This window comes from Lonchura striata, chromosome Z, assembly GCF_046129695.1.
Source record: "Lonchura striata isolate bLonStr1 chromosome Z, bLonStr1.mat, whole genome shotgun sequence".
Lineage (NCBI taxonomy): Eukaryota > Metazoa > Chordata > Aves > Passeriformes > Estrildidae > Lonchura > Lonchura striata.
Genome location: NC_134642.1, coordinates 15704913 through 15728845, shown reverse-complemented (window position 1 = coordinate 15728845; position 23933 = coordinate 15704913). Strand labels below are relative to the sequence as shown.

The 23933-nt window shown below is 40.7% G+C and overlaps 1 protein-coding gene across 1 annotated transcript in view; it reads right to left on the bottom strand.

The window, feature by feature from the left end:
- The window catches only part of KANK1 (KN motif and ankyrin repeat domains 1), a 126804-nt gene that overhangs the window by 86057 nt on the left and 16814 nt on the right, over window positions 1-23933 (bottom strand). Inside the window, exon 2 of the mRNA XM_021531744.3 lies at window positions 8565-8693. The gene's annotated coding sequence lies outside the window, so the exon portion shown is untranslated. The remainder of the gene's footprint in view (window positions 1-8564; window positions 8694-23933) is intronic.

Sequence of the window (23933 nt, the reverse complement as noted above, 5' to 3'; positions counted from 1 at the left end):
ATAAAGAGCAGCACAAAAGGGAGGGGGAAAAGGGGAACAGGAGGAAAATATCAGAGAAACCTACAGCTCTGTGTTCTGTACACATAGTGGAGGAGCAACATGTCTTGACCACTGTATTGCACTAAACTGCATGAAAACTGCCAGCCAAAATGGTTGTTGGGGGAAGAAGGGTTAATAAGTGCTCTGCATTTTGCAAAGAGGGTGATCATTAATAGAGTCTTCTAGAAGGACAAAATGTTATTTTTGGCATTACAGACATTAGGGCAAGGACATAGCTCTACTTAAAGCGTATTTTGCAGAGAATTAATTACTTTTACAGCTGAAAGTTCATGGCAAATTCAGTAAGAGTCAGTTTCTGCCAGTGCAGAGCCTCTCAGAGAAAATATTGCTGCACTATTGATGTAGTAATTTAACAGAGTCAGGGTAATTCAGTGTACTCCCCATCTTTTTCAAATTAGTGGAGGACAATATAGTGTAACAGCAAAAAGGAGAAAAGAGATTTTGTCCACAATGATGACTGTTCTGTGATTCACAGAAGGGTACTGCAGCCTGGCTGGTTGGGGTAATGGAAGCACGACACACCTGTGTTAGAACCAACACAGGTTTTGTACTACCAATCAAATCTGGAAGAGGCCTCTGAAGTTTATCCCACCCAAACAAGCTTAATACATTTTTTTTTTTTTTTGTACCAAGAGAGGGGAAATCAGTTTTCTTTCCCTTATAGTAGGGAATACTGCAACTGGTCAGTGACAATGCATTTGGCGTTAGCTCCTGGGTGGGGATAGATGCAGGAACATGTTTTACTCTCCTACCTATGCTTTTAAAAACAAAATATTTTAAGGTGAAGGATTCCACTGTTAATTCCTATACTGGAAAGAAAAAAAAAAATTAACATCCTCTTTCAATGCATTTTAAAATGAACGGGAAATACCACATTAAAAGTAACAGAAAATTTTCAAATAACTTCTCTTCACAAGTCACCAGCCTCACTCTTCCCCTACCACTTTCTCGTTTATACTGATTACTTGGAAAAGTCTCTGGTTTCCCTTAGAAAAACTAAGCTTTTTATATTTTATGTACTTGTTTTTAAATCAACTACTTTCAGGTCCTTTAGCATCACACCATTCCTGCAACATATACAGCTGTCCCTGTTTTCTGAGCATGGTCTGCAGAGATCAGCCACATGAAGCTGATTTCTTACCTCCTCATCCATCCCACCTTCCTCCACAATGGCCCTCCCAAGGGACAAGGATTTTGGATGGTAGCAAGCAACACTCAGGTCACTTGCACAGTACATTTCTAATCTAGTTAGCTTTCCAAAAGTCATTCAACCTTGCTGGACCAAGGCATATTTGGTTAGTATGAACAAAACAAATGTCAACTTGCATTAAAGCTCTTTTGTGTTTGTCAGACTACTGATTGACTTCTATGGGGGGTAAATGAAGAGGTGTGAATAACACCATCCATGCACTGCCTGAAGCAAGTGTGCAGATGTGGAGGGGAATCTAATCTCATTGTACTCTGGAGTATTTCCTTATTTTACCATTTCTCACTACTGTGGCTTCTAACAACGCCAGTGAAAGATGTTCTTTTAATAAAACAACAGGAACAAAGGATTTTTAAAATTGCATTTCACTACCAAAGTATACTTGTTTCCAGAAGAAATTGCACACACACTCATACCCCCAAACTGTCTAAACAGAATTGTAGTAACGTGGCTGAAGCCTGCCCTTCTCTAAAAAAATACAGCTGCACAGTTGCTCCAATACCAAAATCACAGGCAAGTCTATGTCCACTGTTTGTATTTTCTGTAAGATCAAACCCAAGATATCCTCTTCAACCAGTAGAGAATTTTTAGAGCACTCTGTAACATCTGAATTGTGTAAGTATTTAAACTTTGCTATTTTGATTTATCAAGTGAATTGCCACAGATCTACCAGATGACCTATGGAAAAAAAATCTCCTGTGCCTCTTCCATGACAGCTTTCTATGCAAGCCACATAATTAATGATGTTCAATATCAAAATAACCATCTTTGAGAGTTGAAGCTTTCATTTAAATATTCACAGCCTCAAGACTGTTTTAAGATAAATGGTTTTATATTAACAGTTGTCATATTTACAAAGTCAGTAAGAATTCATAAGTTTTGCATTTTAATCACTCATAGCCACTGTATTTGATTTACTCCACAATTTCCATCAGAAAATGAAAAAGTTTTGAAGAATGAGTCATTCGTAATGTAAATCTCTAGCAAGCCTCTGTCAGTCATATTAGTCCTTTTACCAATGGTTTTTCCTACCTTCTGACTGTAACAACACAACCAGTTTAATTACTTCATTACTTAATTACTTTTAACCTTAAAAGACTGCAAATATATGGAAAGTTAAACTAATACACATCAATTCCCCATGGAATAAAATAAATCATTATAAACATGAGTATAATCTGTGAATTCCCTACCCAGACACTTCTACAAAGACAAAAAAAAGACAGTAAAAATCTGTATGGGTCTGGAATGTTTCTCCCAAAGCATATCTATCTACAAACATAAAAGAGGGAAATAAAATTCCATAATTCTAATATAATATTTCCTTGCCACAAATTGTACCTTCCCTTGGCTGTATTACAATAACAACCTCTGGGAAGGTACTCTTCCAAAAGTTATAGCTTAAAAAGAAGTCTCAGTGCTGGACATCCGTTGGGAAGACTAAGCACCTTGCAGTTTTGCTGGCAAGTTTTTTTTTTACTTACATATTTATTAATTTCCAGTTTTCAGCACTTCATTGTACCTTTGTTCAACTACAGGGAAAGGACTGTTTAGTTTACAGCACAGTTTTATATGCAAATTATATTCAGTAGAGTCTCTACTCATCATCAGTGTCAACAGGAGAAAAGGTGTGACAGATTTAAGGCTTGAAATTTTTTCATAAACTTTGAAGGAACACTGAAATTACAAAGCACACTGAGCTCACTGTAAAGCATTTTCTCTAAGCATGTGCCAAATGAAGTATATTAAAGCATTTTTTCTTCTAAACATACTGTGAGACTTTATGATCCATTTTCTATTTCTAAATATTTGAGATAATTAGGAAAGTCCTGTCTTCAGCATGGAGTCAAAATTACTGTTTGCTTAGTTCCCCCTGAACTTAGGTTTGTTTTTACTCTGTGAGAATATTTCCATTACATTTAGTAACACTGGAGACAAAGCAAGTTTTCAACCCCAAACAAATCAAAATTCAGAAAACTCAGAGTTCAAAATGAAGAGATATTTTACTGCCAATAGGAGGGGGAAAAGTCTTAACAAATCAGCCAGTTGTTGCACTAACAACATCAAATAAAGAAATTGTAGAGCCTATTTTACCCTTTATCAATAATGCATGGCTGCACACAGACAATTTATAGCTGTTTTCCATCACTGGTATTGTGCAGTACTAAATTAAGTTGACAAAATTCAAGGACAGTCCACCCACACAGCTAATGTGAGCCAGCCAGGCCACTTTGAATAAACATTCTAAAGGCAAAAAGTGAATTTTATTAGCATGCTGAGACACAGTTCCTAGTGGACAAAGCATCTCCTTTGAAAAAGTAGAAGCACCTTTAGCAGAAAGAAAGATGAGTTACTCTTGTTCCTTACATGTAGAGAAACAGCAAAAGGGGAAATAAAAACATAAAGGTAACAGCTCAAAACTCTGAACTCGTTAAGATTAAAACATGAAACAAGAGACTTGACTTTCTATACTAGCAACTGTTTGTCATTCTCAGAAATTCCTGAGAGTTGCTGAATTGGTGTCAGGTTCTAGCAGCAAAAGCACTAAAACTCTAAGATGTTTTTGTGGGATTTTTTTTTATGTTTAGGTTGCTCCAAAGATTAATAGACTTATTTTTTTTTAATCTTTCACAAGTCTCATAAATCAGAAAAGCACACAAGCCTTTCGTCAATATAAAGAACTAGTTACTGTACTGAAATAGCTCAGCAGCATTTATTGTGCTAGTAAAAAAGTGAGGAATGGGGTCACTTCTACAGACCAAATTCACAAAAATATGATATGGCACAGGTTGGTTGCTCTTGGTCAGTAGCACCACTTCCAACCACAGTGGTCCCAGCTCCTGAACGCCTGAAATGCAAGAAAGCACCAAGGAACTTGGAGCATATGTGCTGGCCACCAGCAGCATGGGATGCAGACAAAAGATCTGCACATCCAACAGTTTCACCTGGACTCTGCTCTGTCAGTGACCAATGCTCAGGTGGGGCCTCCAGCTGAGCCCTCCTCAGCTTGTTTGAGACTCGAGTCAGGTACAACCAGCCACAAGATGGATGGCAGCACCACCAGGAGGTGGTTTGGGTCACACTGCAGACTCCTACTGCTTTTCTTTTACAGTCAGGCTGCACAGCTGGCTTCCCTCTACAAATGGGCAAGCACAAGGTGACATTGTGACAACCTTTTCACACGCAGACCATCACTCCAGGTGGGACACTCCAGGTCTCTCTGCCAACTGGCATGACAAGAGGACACCAAAAAAATCCTTCTGTACCATGTGGGAAGGTGGAAGCTGTAACACAGCATGGCTGGGCAGCTTGATGGCCTTGTGGCATATTTAAGCACAACCACAAGTAAAGGGAGGAAGGAGGAAAGAGCCAGAACTTAAGCCAAACTGTTTTAAGTAGGTCAAGTGGAAATACCAGGTCAAATAAAAAAAATGACTGCATTTAATTGTGCAGGTGCTGAGAGAAGAAAATTAACTCTTTTCAGTGGTATTTGGATTAGAGCAAAGCTTAACTGCACTTACAATACACATATTTTCTCAAAAATTATATCTCATTTGCACATGAAAATGTATCAGGGACCTCTGAAGCCAACTAATCGGTGTGTAAAACTCCAAATTAACTGGTCCAGCAAGCACAGAAAACTCAGAAAGGCCAGATAAAAATAATAAGATAAACAGAAGATAACCAGAAGTGTAAAAAAATTACAGCTTAAGGATCAGCTATTCAAGGTGATTGTTGAACATTTATATTTCAACCAGTCTGTATTTTCATCTGTCAGAAGTTAAGGACTTTCTTCATAATGTTAGCTGCTGTTTTGAATTTTTTCCCTCTTAAATAGGCTGAGTTTCTGCTGTGAAAAGTGAAAATGCTGTTTTAAGTCTGATGATATTGCAGTTAGGCCTTTCTTTTTACTAAAATCAAAGCTAAATTAAGGCTACAAGACACAGCTCTGAGAAACCTCAGGCAATCCCAATGAAGGAAGCGTGGTTTTATAAGTGGAAATTAATTTTAATAAGTTTGTTGCTCATCTCACATTGCCAAAGTCTGTGATCCAATTAGAAGTGCAGTGCTTTAATCATCTGCACAAGGATCACATTCACTGAAGTTCAGAAACAGACAAGATGCTCTTGGGTCCTTCTCCATGGAGTATATAACACCAGTGAGATGCTGGTTTTGTAACACACAGGCAAAAAGCACTGAGGTGTTCATATTAGTATTTCAAGTTATCAGTATTGGTACAAATGCAAAATGCCTTGGTCACAATGAACTGTTGTGTTACATGCCATCATACCATACCCAGTTTTCAAATACTGTGCTTTGTGGAGAGAAATTAACACCACTTCTCCCAAGATTTGCTAAATTAGTAGCCCTGCCTTGTGTGCTGACATTTAATTGGTAGCACATCTTTATGCTGATGGCTACTGCCAGTAATGCCTGTGCTGCCCTGCCCTCTCTAAGTTCCCAGAGCTACTGATGCAACAGGACAGCTCACCATGCCACTCCATGTAGGGACAAGCAAAGATACATAAAAATGTATGTGTAACTTGGAGGGTAACTAAATTCAGAGCACCTGAAAAGGAAATAGCTTCATCCTGCTCTTCTCCATACGCACAGCCTTGTGAGAAGAGTTTGGCACTGCCCACTTCTCAGTACCTGGTGCTCCTGTGCTTTCCGAGGCAGTCAGCAATCCTTCCCTATTTGTCAGCTCCCTGAGAGTCCATACAAGTCTGCTATGTATTTTCCAGCCTTTGTGCAATCATACTCTTCAGCTCTCTCTGCATGGGCTTCATTACAGCACCGTCCCCTCAATTCCCACCCTGTACCTCGCAGGGCCAGCCACTGCACCCCGCTGGACACGCAGGCTGTGACTGCACTGCATTACTGGCACCTGCTGCAGCACATTGGCAAGGCTGGGGATCTGCAAAGGCAACCTGAGAGCCTCTCTGGGCATATATGCACAGATTGCCTTCCCTTAGAAACCCATGCTTGGCTGAGGGTGCCCACTTTTAAAGCCAGGACATGGCTGCAGCACACAGCCACACAGGATCTGCAACCAGCCTAGTCACATCAACAGTAAGTTTCTTTATTTTGCCTATTCTAAGCATTTCTCCTTTGCTTTCAAAACACTTTTTACCACAAGAAAATATAAAATTCATGTACAAATGTTTTCCTGGTAAAAGAATAATCTCCAGAAGAGCAACAGCCTGGGTACAAGAGCCAAGGGAAGAACAGCATCCTCCAAGGAGGAGCAGACACTGTCCTATGAGCAGGACAAATCCAAAATGTGCTGGTATGAGGCCTGCAGACAAAGTGCACATAGGCTTCCCAATCATGGTAGCTGTCTACTGCAGAACCTCTGCCCCCTTTCTGAAATGCTTTTGCACAACAGAGCCAGAGAGAGTCAGTGCAGTCTGGGTGTTTCCATCTACATACACACACCCCTTTACATCTGAATGGCAAGTTCATGGAGTAATGAAAAACTGCAGGAGTTCCGCTTTTCCACACTTACTGAGTTTCAAAATGTGAGGAAAACCAGCTGGTGTCCTCGTATCTTTGGAATCACTAGATTCAGGAGCCCTTTACCTGCCCCATAACCTGGCAGCAATTCAAGTCCACATCTGTAAGCACCAGATTTCCTCCACAGTCAAAAGCGAAACAAGCTCACCACACTCAAAAGCCAAACAAGCTGTCTCTACTGCTTCTATACACTCCGATTAAAGCTGCAAAAGCAGCAGAAGAAAAGCAATTAGCCATCCCAGGTACAGCCATCAATAGACTAAATCCTTCCTCTTCAAAAGAGAAATGCAGTTTTAGGTGTGTCTTACCTCTCGTCCAACTCTGCAGTGTATTGCAGTGCATGTAATAAGGTGGGCAGGCAGTGACACTAAGTGTAAATAAAAACAGGACGCAGCTACCACTTCAAACAGCAGCTGTCAAACCTGAGGCAATTCAGGAGTCAGTAGCAAAGAGCCTTTACGCAGCCTTTACTTATCTGGATTTCCTTTTTTAGAGATTTCATTCAGGCCATCCCTTTGGTGCTGCTCTTAACCTGACCTTTGCACAGAAAAGAGAAAAAAGAAATCTATATAGCCCTGTCCTACTGGGGTACTCACAGCAGTCACTGGTCACCATAACAACTCTGCAGCAGCAGTAAGAGGCCATGCTGCTCACTGGGCACAGCATAACGTGGTGCTGACTGACTTGCTGCCAGCCTGGTCTGTGGCTGGCTTGCCACGCTGCCGAGAAAATGCAGCAGCACTACAGTGGTGACAATCCAGCCATGATTCCAAAACATGCACAGAAAACAGAGGTAATTAGTGAAAGACCACAGCAGCAACTCTAGTCAAAGCAGAATAGTCACTTTTCTAGCTACAGCCATGTTAACTTCATAGCCTTATTTTTCCTGGTGGTCAATTGATCTCTGCATGGCATTCTATACTCCTAAATAATTCTAATACATAGATAGAAGAACTAAGGTGTGCGAATGGAAAGATATACAAGCACTTAAGAGTGCAGAATTAGTGGTTTAGGAAAAGAAAAATTGTTTCTTCATGGATATTTCTTGAAATTGCATGGATTTTGTCTTACTGAAGTCAGTGAATTTGCTTATAAACAACAAATACCAACAGCTGGGTCCAATACAAGACCTTAGGTTCATCTAGTTTTGTGCTGATTTTAACTAGGGTGGAATTACTTTTCCTCACAATAGCTGATAAAAAACTGTGCTTTAGGTTTGTTCTTGGTAACAGAATTGATAACACATGGATATTCTAAGCTATTGCTGAGTTCATGCATAGTGACAAGGCCTTTTATGCTCCTCATACCATGCCACCAGCAAGGAGGCTGGGGGTGCACAAGGAATTGCGAGGGAACACAGCCAGGACAAATGACCCCAGAAGACCAAAGGGATATTCCAGACCATACGGCATCAAGGAAGAGGGAACATTTGGAGTGATGACATTAGTCTTCCCAAGTCACCTTTATGCATGATGGGGCCTGACTTTCCTGGGATGGCTAAGCACCTCCCAGTACATGGGAAGTGGTGACTTAATTCCTTGTTTTGCTTTGTTTTCATGCGTGGCTCTTGCTTTCCATATTAAACTATCTTTGTCTCAATGCACAAGTTTTACACTTTTACTCCTCTGATTCTCTCCCCCATCCCATTGGTGAGTGAGCAAGTGGCTGCATTGGACTAAACCACAATGGGTTGATTAGAGACCAAGAGTGGAGCTAGGACAGTTTGTGGAATCACATCTGTCTTCTTCCCTCTGCCCTGACAAAAGAAATAACATCTTACCTTAAAAGACTGTAACAGAGGTGCCAGTTGCTTTCCTTTAAGCCTTTTTAAACATCAGAATAATGCAGCAGATACACCTAATTCAATGTGTCAGCATTTGACACCACATTCAGGAACCTGAGACTCATCCTACAAGAAGAGAAATAAAAAGCACCAATTAGTTCCTATGTTGTTCAATATATCTTGTGCTTAAAACTGCTGATGCCTCATAGAGCCATGCTGCTGAACAATGAAAAAATAACCACAGAAATTAAAGGCTAAGTTATTTTATGTTTCCAAGGTGAAATGCTCAAGCACATTTTGGCTACCACACTGTGAGGAGAAAGCATGCATCTTGCAATAGCTGTGACACCCTGCCCTGCCTTCCCAATTTAAATCTTTGTTCAAACAATAGTCCATGTGAATACACAGAAACAAAGCTCCAGGCACATCAGGACACACCAGCCACACCAGTTACAGAAACATAGCAGTAGGTGTAACCCAGATTTGAACTGGGAAATGCATCAGAAGCCCATGTGAGTAAGGACTGGCACATTATGAATGGGGATCTTGATATATGCAGAAGACACATGGAGGTACTTCTATACAAACTACAGGAAAAAGAGAAACATTTATGGAGGGACTTGGTTCATTCCTCTGGATAGGCTTTTCACAGAATTCTCATCTTGCAAGCACTCAACCTACACTGAGTGGAGCTGCAGCAGAGTTAATGCCTGCACCACTGTAGCACATAAGGCAGCTCTCTTCCTCCACAGTTCAGCAAAGATATTCCACCACTAAGGTTTAGATATTTGTTTTTCATCTCCAACTCATTTTGTGTGTTTAATCCTCCAAATGAGAAAACTTCCCAAAACTAGAGGCACATCCACACACAAGAGGGCTCCTTGAACTGAGACATCCTCAGGGCCACTCACAAGTACTGCCCAAGGCAGCTGCACCTGAAGGCGGTGCCGATCATTTGACAGCTATAGAGTGATGACCCAGCAGAAAAACTTATCTATAGCATGGTTACTCAAGAGAGCCTTAAAGATTATTTTCAGATAAAAGATACTTCTTATCATCCAAATTGTTACGTACTTCCCTAAAGCATTGGTATGAACGTAACTCTCTCCCAGTTTGTAAAACTCTAGAGATGGGGGCTTAATGGAGTGCAGGCAAATAATACCAGGTAAAAAATTACAGAGTTTTTATTATAAATTAATAAAAAATCTACCATTAAAAGCATGTCACAGGCCAATGTGCCCATACAGATAAATATCTTGTTCTAATCCTGCACTGTTTACAAATCCTTAAAAAAGCCTCTAAAGGTTAATTATCTTCATAAATTTAAATAAAAAGTAACATGAAGGGAAACTGCAAAAGTCCATGGCTTTGGGAGGAGTGGGGCGGGGGTAATAAGTTAAACACCTACATTTGTTAAAAAAAACAGAAATCCAAAAGCCCCAAGCAATTTCTTCACCCCTCCTCTTTCTAACATTTTCTCAATATGTTTACTTTTAATTTTAGCTATTTCTATAAAATTTGAATGATTTATACAGCAAGTTACATATTCATGATGCCTTAAAAATGCCTTTCTTATAACAGGGGTATATTCTAAGCTGATTATAAACATCTCCATTTACATAGTAATAAAGACTGCAATTGCATGTGGAAACTTGAGATTATAGGAAACAAATCATATCCTTGGAGTTCCATATTCACAGATTATAGGAAGTACCCCAATCATTGCTTTTCTCTATAACCTCCTCCACTACACTTCTTATAAAGCAGTACAGGACTTTTCAGGTGTTCAGTCTGGAAAGTCATAGTTATACACAGTCACACACCCAGGGCCACTATTCAAGGACACAAAAACCTGACTTTCAAACCCCTGCTGCCATGGGTCCCTTATACCATGGAGTGATGATCATTCAGGTGTTTCTCATGAGTTATTTTTTTCCAGCCGATGTCACATTCTGCTCACTGTCCCACAGCTAGCATAAACTCCTTACCAGATACTCCGTGTAATTTAGCTGAAGAGAGTTTATGCCCATGCCTGTTAAAAATCAGCCTAAAACACAGTAACTGTTCAACTCCAAAGGCTAGAACCAGGACATGGCTCAAGCCCCAAGACGAACTAGTGACAATGTTGGGGGAATTTTTCTTTTTTGTCAAAGAGGGATGATTAAAAGTCAGAAATCCTTTGGGAGCCAAGTCTTACCATGTACCTGACTGTTTTCCACACCAGATGGAAGGAATGCTTCTGTTTCACTTTTTACCCCAAACAAATCACAGCATGCATGTGTACACAATCATCTGACTCCTACACATCTAAGCATGACCAAAACTAAAAACAGTACACTGTATACACATTTTTTCCCTTAAGGGGAGAACAAACCACACCTAACAGGTATTAATTAAAACCACCAAACATCAGAAAACATTCTGTTACAATGGGTATTTAAAATAGCATATGTAACACTAAGCAAAATTTTAATCTGTACAAAATGGGTGTATGTATCTCACATAAAAAAGTAATTGTTCTTCTAAACTGCCCCACAAATGGCAATTTTATTTCCAGCCAGAAAATTTACTCAGTGAGTAGCTTAACTGAGTATTAGGCACAAGGAAAGAAAAGTAGAAATGAAAATAAACATGGTCAAACAATTAAGCAGAGATGTTGAATATAAAATGCGAGTGCATTTACCAATAAAGTTGTAATTTTTACATAAAGTTTTAACCTTCATAGTATGTTAGATTTAAGCTAAACTTGCTATGCAACAGATAGTCCTTAAAGTCCCAAAGACATGGTGTCAATTTTTAACAAAAGGCGCACATGTTTCACAGTGTACTTCACTAGCCTGACAAGTCACCAGATGGGTAATACATGTATTCCATCTTCTCTCCTTTTCCATTCTAGCACTGTTGAACACCTCCACCCACACGCTCCTCCAACGCACACACTTCCCTCCAGCAGCCAGCAGCCCGATTCACTTATCTAAGGAGGAATTTATGCTGGCCTGAAAAAACACCAGCCCCCTCAACAGTAAGGACATGCCTAGATTGCTTACTGAGATATGCCTCAGATATGGCATATCTCAATAATCCAACAAGCAGTGTGAAGTGAACCAGAGATGTCCTGTGTAGCACCAGAGGGGCAGTCACATTCTTGATGTGAAGGAGACTTTTTTAAAAAATAAATCTGAATGTAACATTTTCAGTGGTGAAGGCACTATTTCCTGGTGAACATGTTCTACATTTTGGGACAGGAATGCCTTTAAGTAGTCAAAAGCACTATTCAGTCTTGATACATCTCACTGACATAAATTCTCATAATTACTGAAGGAAATAACTAAGGCTGTGTCTGGGTGGCACAGATATGCTAATTACCGCTTCAGAGACACTAATTAAGCCAGGCAGGACACCACAGGAATCTCCCAATGTTGATGTATTGCCATTTGGATACCCACCTCCCACCCCAAGCAGTCTTTTTCACATGTAAGAGTCTTACACCACAGAGGGGTGTTTCCTGTCAGAAGCTGTGTGTTTTATTGAAATCTACCACCTCAGGACACAATAGTGATCTCTACACTGCACCAATTCTTGAAAAACATTAAAATAATAGACAAGCAATTACTGAGCATCCTCGGCTGCTAGGAGGAGGAATGTGAGAACGTATACCTGCAGACAGTATCCTGGGCTCCAGAAGAAAACGTTCAGGTCAGCAGCTCAGAGGAGCTACTTGTAATGATAATGGTGATTGTCTGACAATCAGCTGCGGCAATTCACACCGCATTTTAACAGACATTTAAAACAGACCAAGGAGAAGCTCTCTAGCACTAGTGTAAATGTTCTCCATTTAGTAAGCTCCAAGTAGAGGTTAGCAGGGTAGAAGTTAAATTGTTGCTAAAGCGACTTTGTTTTCAACTTTCTGGTGATAAAACAAGTCCTGGGCTAAAACCAGAACACTTTATCTACTGTACCTGATGCCACCTCTTGGTACCAAGACATGCTCTTCACGTACTTCAAATGGACTTTGACCTTCTTTTGAATTGTTAAAACACGTACAATAAGGAATAATGCACCCAGCAGTAGCTTAAACCACCTGTCCCAACAGGAACTGTTTTTTTAACGGCCAGAGAGCAATAGGGAAGGGGAACACCTGATACACAATATAACCTGCAGCAGAACACAGCCTCATACCTGTCCACAATAAAGAATGAAAGACACAGAAGGGTCATTTTCTGTCACACAAACAAACCATAGTCAGAGAAGTGCTTTACTGCCATGCAGAACAATTTCAGACACTGAAGAGCCCCAATGCAGTCCCCTCTTTCTTCTCCCCACAAACATATATTTTAAAACGAGTAATTTCCGAGACAATCCTGTTCTTATGGCCTCTTTCAACCGACAGACCTTCTGCAGAACACAGTTCCACGAATTCAGGATTTTCTTATGTGAGATGGCTCATGTTGCAGGTAACTGGCATACACCAGCTCACCTAGAAGCTGGCAGGCAAGGCTGCCTTCTCACGTGTCTGTCAGTTCTGCAGAGGTCACAGCACAAGGAAAGACAGCTTCACCTTGGGTTTGTACCATAGTGTTCAGAAGTTGGTTTCAGCACATAGGCTGTTTACTGTAGTAAAAGCACAGGGACAACTGTCTAACAGAATGCATTGCCTTGAGACAGAGAGAAATCACATAGATTAAATAGTATCAAGAGTCCTTGAGATTTTCATGCTCTCAGCAGAGAGGACAAATACTCAAATAAGTCTGCAGAGACTAATAAAACACTATAAAAAGCATAACAATTCACTTATGAGTAATTAAATTGCAATTGATTTAAATAGATATTAAAGTAGCAGTTTTCACACTTACAAATACTTCAGCTCATGAAAAAAAACAGAAAGGTGCCATAGAAGAAACATTTGCTACGCAACGCATTTAAAAAACATTCACAAATGTTGTTAAAACATATGGTGTACATCTGAGTTTAACACTGCCTAATAAAAGACTCTCTCCTTCAAAATATTTTTTTTACCCACAGGTTGATTGTGATTTGTACACAGTAAAAGTGGCATAAGTCTCCAAATAACAACTACTCGTCAAGGTGGTGACAAAACCCAGCAAGCTATACAAACGTGTGCTGAATCTTAATAGCTTTAGCTGCCACATCAGGTGAAGTTAATTCAGCATTCAGAGGTCAGATACATGTCCCATTCCCTCCTCCAGAACCTTCCCTACAGAAACTGGAGCTCATGCTGGGCTTTGTGAGAGGAGACCTTTGCCTGGTAGGACAAACAATACCATGACACAACCACCACTGCAATGGAGAGCTTCAGCTGGCAGAGAGAGATCAGAGTCTTAAGGAGAAATGGGCAAAGGAACAGGACGAACAACAACCAAGGCTGCTGCCAGAGATAAAGCCTCACTGACAGTGCCAGAATTCACTCAGGACTTTCTTTTTTCCCATCTGCTGGGAGACTGCTACTCTTGGACTTCACACCCAGTGACTGAGGACATAAAGTCATTAACACACCCCAGTTTTGTTTGTGAAGATTTTTTTTTCCACACACGCCCATGAGCATGCAGATGCAATTCTTTGGTCTCTGAATGCAAAACTAAGCTACTAAATCTTACCCAGATTAAAAACCAGTGCATTTTCTATGGCTCCTAAGCAGCATGTGTTTTATAAGGCCAGTTTAGATGGGATACTTGACATTAGGCAAGGAATGGAGGGAGAAGAAGGTGTCACAACAGAAGCACTGGTGTGAAGTTACATAAAAAGTGGTTCAAGAAAGAAGGAAAACTGGAAAGACCTTCAGCTACTTATGTTCTCCTTTTAACTTCCTTCATATACCAATTATATCCTGTACTTCATCTCTTATCCAGTTATACCCTTTGCTTGTTTACATCACTGTATAATAAATTACTGCTGATAAGCAACAATAGACATGATGAATCTGTGCTTGCTTCCTTAAGGCAAGCAGAGATTAGGAAAGGGCACAAAAGTATTTCTTTTGTTTTGCAATGAAAAGTAACTGCAAAGGTGGGAAAGAAACTGAAAGGAATCATAAAACACTATCTTGCTTTCCTTGTTCCCAGGTGAGACACATGATGCTCCTGAGGAGAGCCACTTGCTTACTCCTCTGGTCCCATCTCAGCTGGACTAGGAGAGGAAGGGAGGAAAAGGGGCCTGGAAACTTTTAAAAGGCAGAAGATATTTCACTAGATAGCTTATCCTTTAAAATTCACTTAAAGATACAGAATATTATCTTCAGGAGCAGCAGATCTGAAACACTAATAACCTTTATTACTCCCAAAAATGTTTAGTTGCTAGATTTCAAGTGACGAAAGCAAATATCTGTAAAAATGCCTCTTTGTGCTCTTTTCCCATCCTCACAGAATATGAAAACATTCCCCAAATGTTAATCATCACTATATATCTTCCTGGGTGTAACACAGCTATAGCTAAAAATAGGCAGCTAGAAACATGCCAATTACCTGCATCTTAGGGAATTCCTGTCCCTCAAATATCCATCTCCATATCTAAGCCTAAAGGCTGAACCTCCTCTTACTTAGGGACAGGCAACATCCCAAGACTTTGAGTCAGAATTAAAATCAACCACAAAGCTCACATCTTTCTCTGGCACCAAGTCAAACCCAGACCAGGTCACTTCTTTGCAGCTGGGCTTTTCATATGGATGTCACCTAGCTGTCTTTAGGGATTTTCAAGTGGATCTTATGACCATCTTCCCAGTGATATTCTAAAGTTTATATTCCTAAAAGATGGGAATTTTGGAAGGGCTGTGGTGGACTAGTGTTCAAAATCCACCACTGTTTGGGAATGATGCTAAACACTCTCTAGACACTCCTAGTAATAGCTCTATGGAAGTTATACTGAACCAAGATGAGAAAAAAAGCCTCCATCATATTTTCAGCCTAAAGTTCTGAAAAAACAATTAATTTATGAACCCCAGGCTGCATAGTGCTGTTGGGTGGCACACTCCTCACTGCAGCAGACTGCAATGAAAAGGGTCCTCAAAAGTCATGTATCACTCAGGGCCATTGTCGTGGCAATACTTGTACAAAAAGAAAAAAACAGATATGACAGTTGTCTCATCAGAAGTTCTGCATCAATTGTTTAAAGAACAGCTAAAAATACGGTCATTCTGAATTTACTTCCTGTGAAGCAAATAATCCAGAATAACTACTGTATGCTCCTATGCCTTCAAGAGTGCTGTGTTCTAGACAAAAGAGTAAACCAGACATTTTAGATGAGAGATGGTAGACAAAAAAAGACTTCCAATGATTCAATAACCAGGAAAATTAAATAACCAAGTATATGGCCTCCAAGGAAAAGGGCAGATTATTCCCCAGAGTTCTACCACCATCTCTCAACAGAACAGCTTTCCCAAATTAAACTTCAAACCCAGTCACGGTAAGACATGTGTCGGTGTCCCTAGGACAAAGCAGCTTGTCCTAGCAAAAGGAAGACAAGGGGAGGAGAAGCAGGACACAGGTAGTGGTGGTCAGGATGTTGTTCTCTTCTGAAATTTACCATGGCTTGCATATTCATCAATGGCATTGATTTGGAACTCTACTAAAGGCAGCATACACTAATGGCAGTATTTTTGGAATCACAAATGATTTGGTTTGGAAGGGACATTAAAGATATCTAGTTCCAACCCCCCTGCCATGGACAGGGCTACCTTTCACTAGACCAGCTTGCTCCAAGCTCCAATTAACCTGGCCCTGAACATTTCCAGGGATGGGACATCCACAGCTTTTCTGGGCAATCTGTTCCAATGTCTTACAACACCCACAGTAAAGAATTTTTTCCTAATATCTAATCTAAACCTACCTGCTTTCAGTTTTAATCCATTCCCCCCTGTCCTGTTGGTACATGCTCTTGTAAAAATCCCACTCCATCTTTCTTGCAGGCTCCCTTCAGATACTGAAAGGCAGCAATTAGGTCACCCAAAGTCTTCTCTTTTCCAGGCTGAACAATCCCAATTCTTTCAGCTTTTCCTCATAGGACAGGTGCTCCATTCCTCTAACCACCTTAGTGTCCCTCCTCTGTACTCACTCCAACAGTTCCATGTCCTTCCCATGCTGGGACCCCAGAACTCGATGCAGCACTGCAGGTGGGGTCTCAGCAGAGCAGAGCAGAGGGGCAGAATCCCCTCCCTGGCCCTCTGCCCACCCTGCTCTGGATGCAGCCCAGGACATGTGTGGCTTTCTGGGCTGGGAGTGCCCATGGCTGGGTCATGTCCAGCCTCTTATCCACAATATTCCTGTCCTTTCTGCCAAAAAGTAAGTAGTGAGACTCTCCTTACAATATTAATACTCTCTCTCATTCCATACAGAACACCGCCACCCTTCTCCAAAACCTTAAACACTAGATTTTCCTGCTCCAGCTCACAGACATTAAGGTTGCAGTCTAACAACAATCTTTCAAAGTAGATTGTGGAAAACATGCGTATACGCAGTGTGATTGTCACTGTATGCTTCTCTTGAACTGCTAAAAAATGTTACCTACATGCAAAAGTTCCATCTACCCCGCACGGTGCATGAAACATAAAGGTCACTAAGCAATGTGAACCTCAACCAATTCTGCCTGAAAAGTTGTAGGCTCCCAGTGGCAAGGGCAGCCTGCAAAAGGCAGGGGATGCAGAGCACAGAATGGAAATGCAGATGAAATTCAGCACAAGCTTTGCAACACTGCTTTATCATCTCAGTGTGCTTTTGGGTCACCATGGATGAAAAACCACCAGCTTAATTGTTGTCTCACCACTGCTTCTGCCAAGCAGAATTTGACTTGTGAGGAACTATGTTGCTGCAGCAGTTTGCAAACAGTTTCTGCACCATAAAGAGACACCGACCAGGCACACACACATTTCAATACTCCTTCGACATTAAGTACTGCTATTCAAAAACAAATCACCACTTCAAGCCACAAGTACTCTCCCATTGAGATATATTTTAAATAGTCCATTAGATTGTAAATTCAAAACCTACCCAGTGACACAAACCTGATCTAATTTCACTATTTCCTGAAAAAGTAAAAAAAACTGTATTAAAAACTTACAGGGCTGTTAGTCCACCGTTTCTCTCTGGCACACGGTACATTATTTAACTGCAATGCCTGAAACAGTAACTTGACCTCTCTGGGAAGGTGGGCGGTATTATTCAAGCTGAAACATTAGAAACATGCGTAATTACTCTGGGTATTTGCCACACATTCTTTCATCCGTAAATCAATATGAATGGAAAAGTCACACTGACTCTCCAGGCTTAGATCATATCCCAACCATCAATTATGAAAAAATTTCATGAGATCTCAGGAGAGCAAAATTTCTTAGGGCCAGAGAAATTTTCTCTGGACTTAACTGTGCATATGTTACCAAGATAAAATTTCAGTGCTGCCAAATCAAAGCCAAGACTTCAGCAGGCTAAACCATAAATTGTGAGCTTTCTGCCCCACCACTGACAATACTGTAATTTTGTTTTCCTTTTGTTTCCCACAAACCCATTGCATTCATTCATATGGCACTTCCAAGGATGCCTGCTGTAGCACCAACCACATCCCATCATTCATCATCCACCTGTCCCTGCAGGGTGCTGCTTCACACACCTGTGTATTGCCTGCCTGCTCCTCAGCAAACCCAGGGACCTTTGTCAGAACCAATCCATAGGGCTGGGTGGAATAAAAACCCACTGGAAGGTAAACAGGCAGATGAAGCACAAAGAAAGAGACCATGCTTGCTTCTGACTGCAGAGGCATCCACTTTGTGCAACATGCCTGCCTATGGCAGCTCCCACTTCACACCAGGCATACCGAGTGTCCTCTCCATACAGCCTGGTCTTCCCTTCAAGGATAAAGCAGCAATCACCTTTCAAGTTTTGGGTGGAGGAACTACTGCCAAGAAAAATGAAATACTACAAACTGATATTCACAGCTGGAGCTGTGAAATATACAGCATTTTCAGTGCTTTTAAGGTTTTCAGTACTTTTTAAGGCTAACAACACAAAATGCAATTTTTTGAAGAGGGAGAAAATGCTGTTCACAAGACAGAAGAACTGCACACACATGTCAAATATAAGTCTTCTCTAGCTAAGTTCTCATGCTCCTGAAAATCAAGACCTAGCTGCACTCCTGACCAAGTGACATGCAGCAATGCCTATAGCTATTCTGAACCCAATTGCCCCTGAACTTATTTTGATACCAACACACCTACATGTTGCTGTTCTGGGCAATTGACCTAACCCCTTGCCTACAACCTAACTTCAGTGTTCTTGATTCAGCCCATTTAGCTCCTGGTGCTTGGCACAAATATATGTGGAATACAAGGTATTTGTTTCAGCTAATTCCCAGGCATTAGGGACAATGCATGCATCTGGAACACTGTTCCAGCAATGATACATGAATAATTCTGGAATCATTCTTCTGTTTTGTTTTGCAAGCAGTCCAGCTCCCTGTGTCTTTTGTTCATTATAATATCCTTCTAAAACTCTGGAAACCATAGCAATGCACACAGTGAAACACCTCTTGATATTTTAAGTCAGATGTTGTAGTATCAAAAATATGTTTTCCCTTTATGCAGAATATCCATGTATATCAGGAAATACAAGTTGCCACAGCAACCTCATAGAAAGTAAAATTTTAGGGCAGTATTTTCCACATGTATTTGAGATCTCAAGTTAATGAAAATTGGTCAGTGTTAAGTTGTTTTGACCATATAATCAGAACTTACTGGAGATTTTTTGGTAAGTTTTAAGTATGTTTTTGTAAACAATTATTTATGCAGAGTGTAACACCTGTAAACTTTCTTACACACTGATGCAAAATGTGGACAGTTTTATTTTGAAGATTCTCTCCCTCTTTCACATAAACTATAAAATAATTAAAAGATGACAGAGTGACCATCTTAAGCATTACCTAAAATATCTATTCAAAAGTTCTGAGGTATGCAAAGAAAATGCTTTAAGGCAAACAAAAGTGGCTTGTGGTAAAGAGAGGAAACAGAACAAAGATCTGAGTTTGCATCGTATGTTGGTTGCAATCACTTAATTGCCTCTGTTTAAGAGCGGGAATTTCTGCAGTCTATTTCAGTATTTGCTACTCCAGTAAACACAAATAAAGTGAAAAGTCAACATTATGGTTTTCCAGGTTCCAAGTCATTTGATAACAACCTTCCCCAAGCCATTCTCCTGGGAAAGAGCTGCTAGAGAACAGAGCTAATTAGGGCTTGTCAGTTAAGCTCTCTCTCCTGCTTTGTTCAGAAAACCTGGACAAATAGCTTATCCATGGATAGACCTGGGGGCCTTTCACAAATATTTTGTATTCCACAGCAAGCTTAGGCACATTGCATAAACATCTGGAGTACGCACTAGAAACATGAATATCTCCCTGCTCTGCCCTGCAGCGAGTGCCTTCTTGACACTTTTTCATCAGCAGTGACAGAAAGAAAACCTTATTATTGTGGGCTTCCATCCAAAAAAATGTTGCCATGTATAGCCTGTCTGTATGCACACAAGGATTTGGGGTAAAAGGAAGGAGGGTAATTCGGGTGCATAAACAAGTATTTCAGTCTTCCTTCTCAATACCTAAGTTCTGAGAGAAAGAAGGAAAGAGCCTTGTACCATTATTAGAAAAGAGTCTATTTCCGGAATGCTTGGAGACTAAGCTGCTTTGGGGGGAAACAGCAGTGAAAATTGATATGTTCATATTTTCCCTGGAGGTGCAGTCCAGTTTGGAAATGCCCATAGCATACAGAAGTTAAGATAAAGACAAATCATCCTGAGGTACTCTGGCACCCCCCCAAACCAAGAGCACAGAGAAAACCACAGACACTGCATGAAACAGGGGCACCTACAAAATCCCCCTGCTCTGTTGACCATGCCAGGGCCAATGACTGATAAAACAATTGCTCACAATAGTGCAGATACTTTGATACCACATTTCACAGTGTAGCTGGATTGAAGCCAAGACTCTGCTTGCTCCGGGAGCCAAGCTGTCTATATAAGGAGGGAAAGGTACAGAGTTCCTTCTAGCATGCTTTCCCCAAAGTCCTAGAACTGCAACATCTGTACCTTCAGTTTCAGTGGAAATCTGCAGGCATCTCTGCAATCTATCAAGCCTAACCACTGGACAATTTTTTGTGTATTTATTCTTCAAATCTTTAGAGCTGTACCTTACTGTACATTACAGCAACTGCATAATAGCTGCAGTTTAGCTACCTCAAAATATTACCAGGGAAACAAAGCCTTTCTCTTTCCTGCTACTCCACAGGAGAGAACTGAAGGCTTCTGGTAAGAAAGACAAAATCAATAGCAAACAACCAGTGCGATAAACTACCATTCACATTTTATTCGAAGGCGTAATAATTAGTAATTTAAAAATACATAAAATCCATGCATGTGTTAAACATGAAAGAAGCTGTCCTGAGAGCTAGATGCTCTGAGATCACATTTCAAAGCAGTGCAGTATCATTCTGTTAATCTTTTGGGAAAACCAGCATGGATACTCTGCTGCAGTGTAATTAAGGCAGGAATTCCAGCTCCTCCATTGTGACCTTCTCAGAAACCCCAGGGGTCAGGAGTAGCAGCCTGTACCCTGCTACAGTGCTAATATAGCTGTACTATAAACAAAAAACCTCCTGCAACAACAGTACCAGCAAGTTCCAGGGAGGTAAAGGGGGGACATGTAGATACACTCAAAGACACACTGCCACGAAACAGCTTCTACCACAAGCCTAAGTGAAAAGTTGTTTTCCTAAAGGTAGTTGCAGGAATTTCATTTTTACTGTGTAGGGGAAAAAAGGTTGACATATTTACTTTCATGTTTTATTCTCAACAAATACACATGCTTATCAAAACAGTAATTAAAAACTTGCTTTCTTAGAGCAATGTGAATAAAATGAAGCCAAGGGAAAAGTGACTTCTTGCTGTAACAGTGATGTTCTACACAGAAAGAGGAGGGTTTGGACAAAGTGTTGGATTTTTTAGCTCCTGAGCCACAGTAACTCGGTCACAAGCCCACATGGGCACAAGCAAAGCTGCAGCCAGCAGTGACAACGCTGACTCTCGCCTTCCTACTGCAGCAGTCGTGCCGTCTGTCCCCACACCTGCCAGCAAGGACAGCACGGAGAGGCCAAGTGTGTAAGGTGGAATGGCAATTCCCAGCTCTGCAAAGGCCCTGTCTGGTGGAAACTTCAACTGAGCTCTACCCAGACTGTCTGGGGTGGGCCAACATGAAATCAAGAGATAACCAGGCAGGTTTTTTTCTCTTTCTTACCCTTTGCAATCTGAGAACAGTGAAAGAAGACACCACCTAGCACGAAGGTTGCTAATTAATTCCTCCTCACCCAGGCATTGCAAAGCTTCTGGCTGCAAAGTACGTGCTTATCTACGAATAAGCACTTGATGGCATTTTAAGAACGGGCTTCATTTGTTTTGAAAAATGCCATTAAAAAAGACACAATCATCCTAAGATTTTCTCTATCAGCAGCGAGAAAGAGTGAAAGTAAAGCACCATTGCTCTTTCCCGACTAATTTCCAGGGCACCAATTTACCTTGCACAGTGAGTTTGGTGGGAGGTCAGCATGCCAAAGGCATAGATACTTTCAAACGTGTAATGAGAAGAGATCTCATATCTCTTAGTTGAACAAGTTTCCCTGAAATAAACTATTTCTGAACAAGTCGCAGCAGGGTAGAGATGCCTTGCTGTAAGGGCAGGACCAGAATGCAGTTGCAAGTGACATGCCAGTTTAAGACATGGATAGCTAACACACTTGAAAACCAAGGAAGCAAGACTCTGTTGTTTTAAGTGTTAGTTATCTTGGATCAAAGGCTAAAAAAATCTGCTTGGGTACAGCACTAAAATGAGAGATAAGTCACACAGAAGAAACATTGGAAAAACACTCCACAAAAAGAGTTCAGCAAACTTTTCACACTATGGGTCTCAGGCATTCTGTAAAGACTGCTCTGTTAGTACCAATAGCAAAAGTCAAAACTTCGAGCTGTCATTAGGCAGATACATCCAGAAGTCAAGTGTTCTCTGGAACATCTGCACTCAGCTGTAGCATTTTAGAGTAGCAAAGGGACACCACAATCATTAAAATGTAAATAAAACATCCACCTGCCTGAATAAAGACTCAATAATCCAACATGCATTTCTCCTTTTCATTCAGTTTATGACTGAGTTGTCCCTCATTTTAGCTAGGACAAAAGCTATGGAATTCCTTAAATTATTATTTCGGGTTTGTTTTCTTGGGTTTTTTGGGGGTTTTTTGGTTTTTTTTTAATGAGGAAGGGCAAGCTATAAACTTGTGCCACCCTCAAAGTACCTCTAATCTCATTGCCATTTTTAAACAGTTACATGGGTAGCTCCCATCACTACTTCTCTTCATCTCTGCTTTACCCAGAGTGAAGCAGGAGCACCAAGACCATGTCTTCACAACTGCATGAGTACAACTAGGCAACAGGCCAACTGGACAAACACAGGCAATGGAATAGATTTTTTTTTTTTTTTTTTTTTTTTTGTGTTATCACCCTCTAGATACACAGAGCTCAATGCACTGGAGATGTGCAGTCTAGCCAGCTGTGCTTTCTCACACAAACTTTTTAGCCCTTTGTCCCCATCCTTTTCTTTATACCCACCCACACAAAAATTTCACACACCTTTTTTTCCCTGGAAAAAGAAATTATTGTAGTTTCTGGTCTTACAGCACACAAATTTCATTGAAATCTGAGAAGCAAGAATGTTCTACTTCGTTTGAACCTGAAGACACCTGCAGCTCAGTCTCAGGTGAGCAATTCAGAGCCAACAATAAGAAAATGAAAATGTCAAGGATCAGGTACTTCCTTGAAACAAAACAGACTTTGTGCTGGGCAAACAACAGGAATAGTATTTGTTCTGTTTTCTTTCCTTTTAAAGGAGAGGCCTTCATTGTAAGATATATCATTCTAGGTTAATGAGTCCCTCTCTCCAAGCTTTTCTCTGACAAACTGACTGGCTTGAAGCCTTGCTTTGGACAAGAATTCAGGAGAGGTCATTTAAAAGACCCTGAAGATGCAGCAGGCTGGATCAGGAACGCTGATGTCCAGAACACAGGCTGGGTAAGCAGCTGCCCTCTGGTTGATTACAAGGCATTTCACACCAAGGCTATTGCATCTGAAGAACATTACAGAGAACAAAAGGCATAGGGTCGTATTTCCTACTACATTATGTTACTTCTTCTCAAAAGCAATAAAATGCCCCATTTTTGAGTGTACAAATGGGGGCAAGTCCTTCTGTACTTGGAATAAATATATTTGTGCACATTCCTTCCTTTCATACTGTGTACATCTCTACTTGGGTTTGCAAGCTGTTGCAAGAGGACTCAGC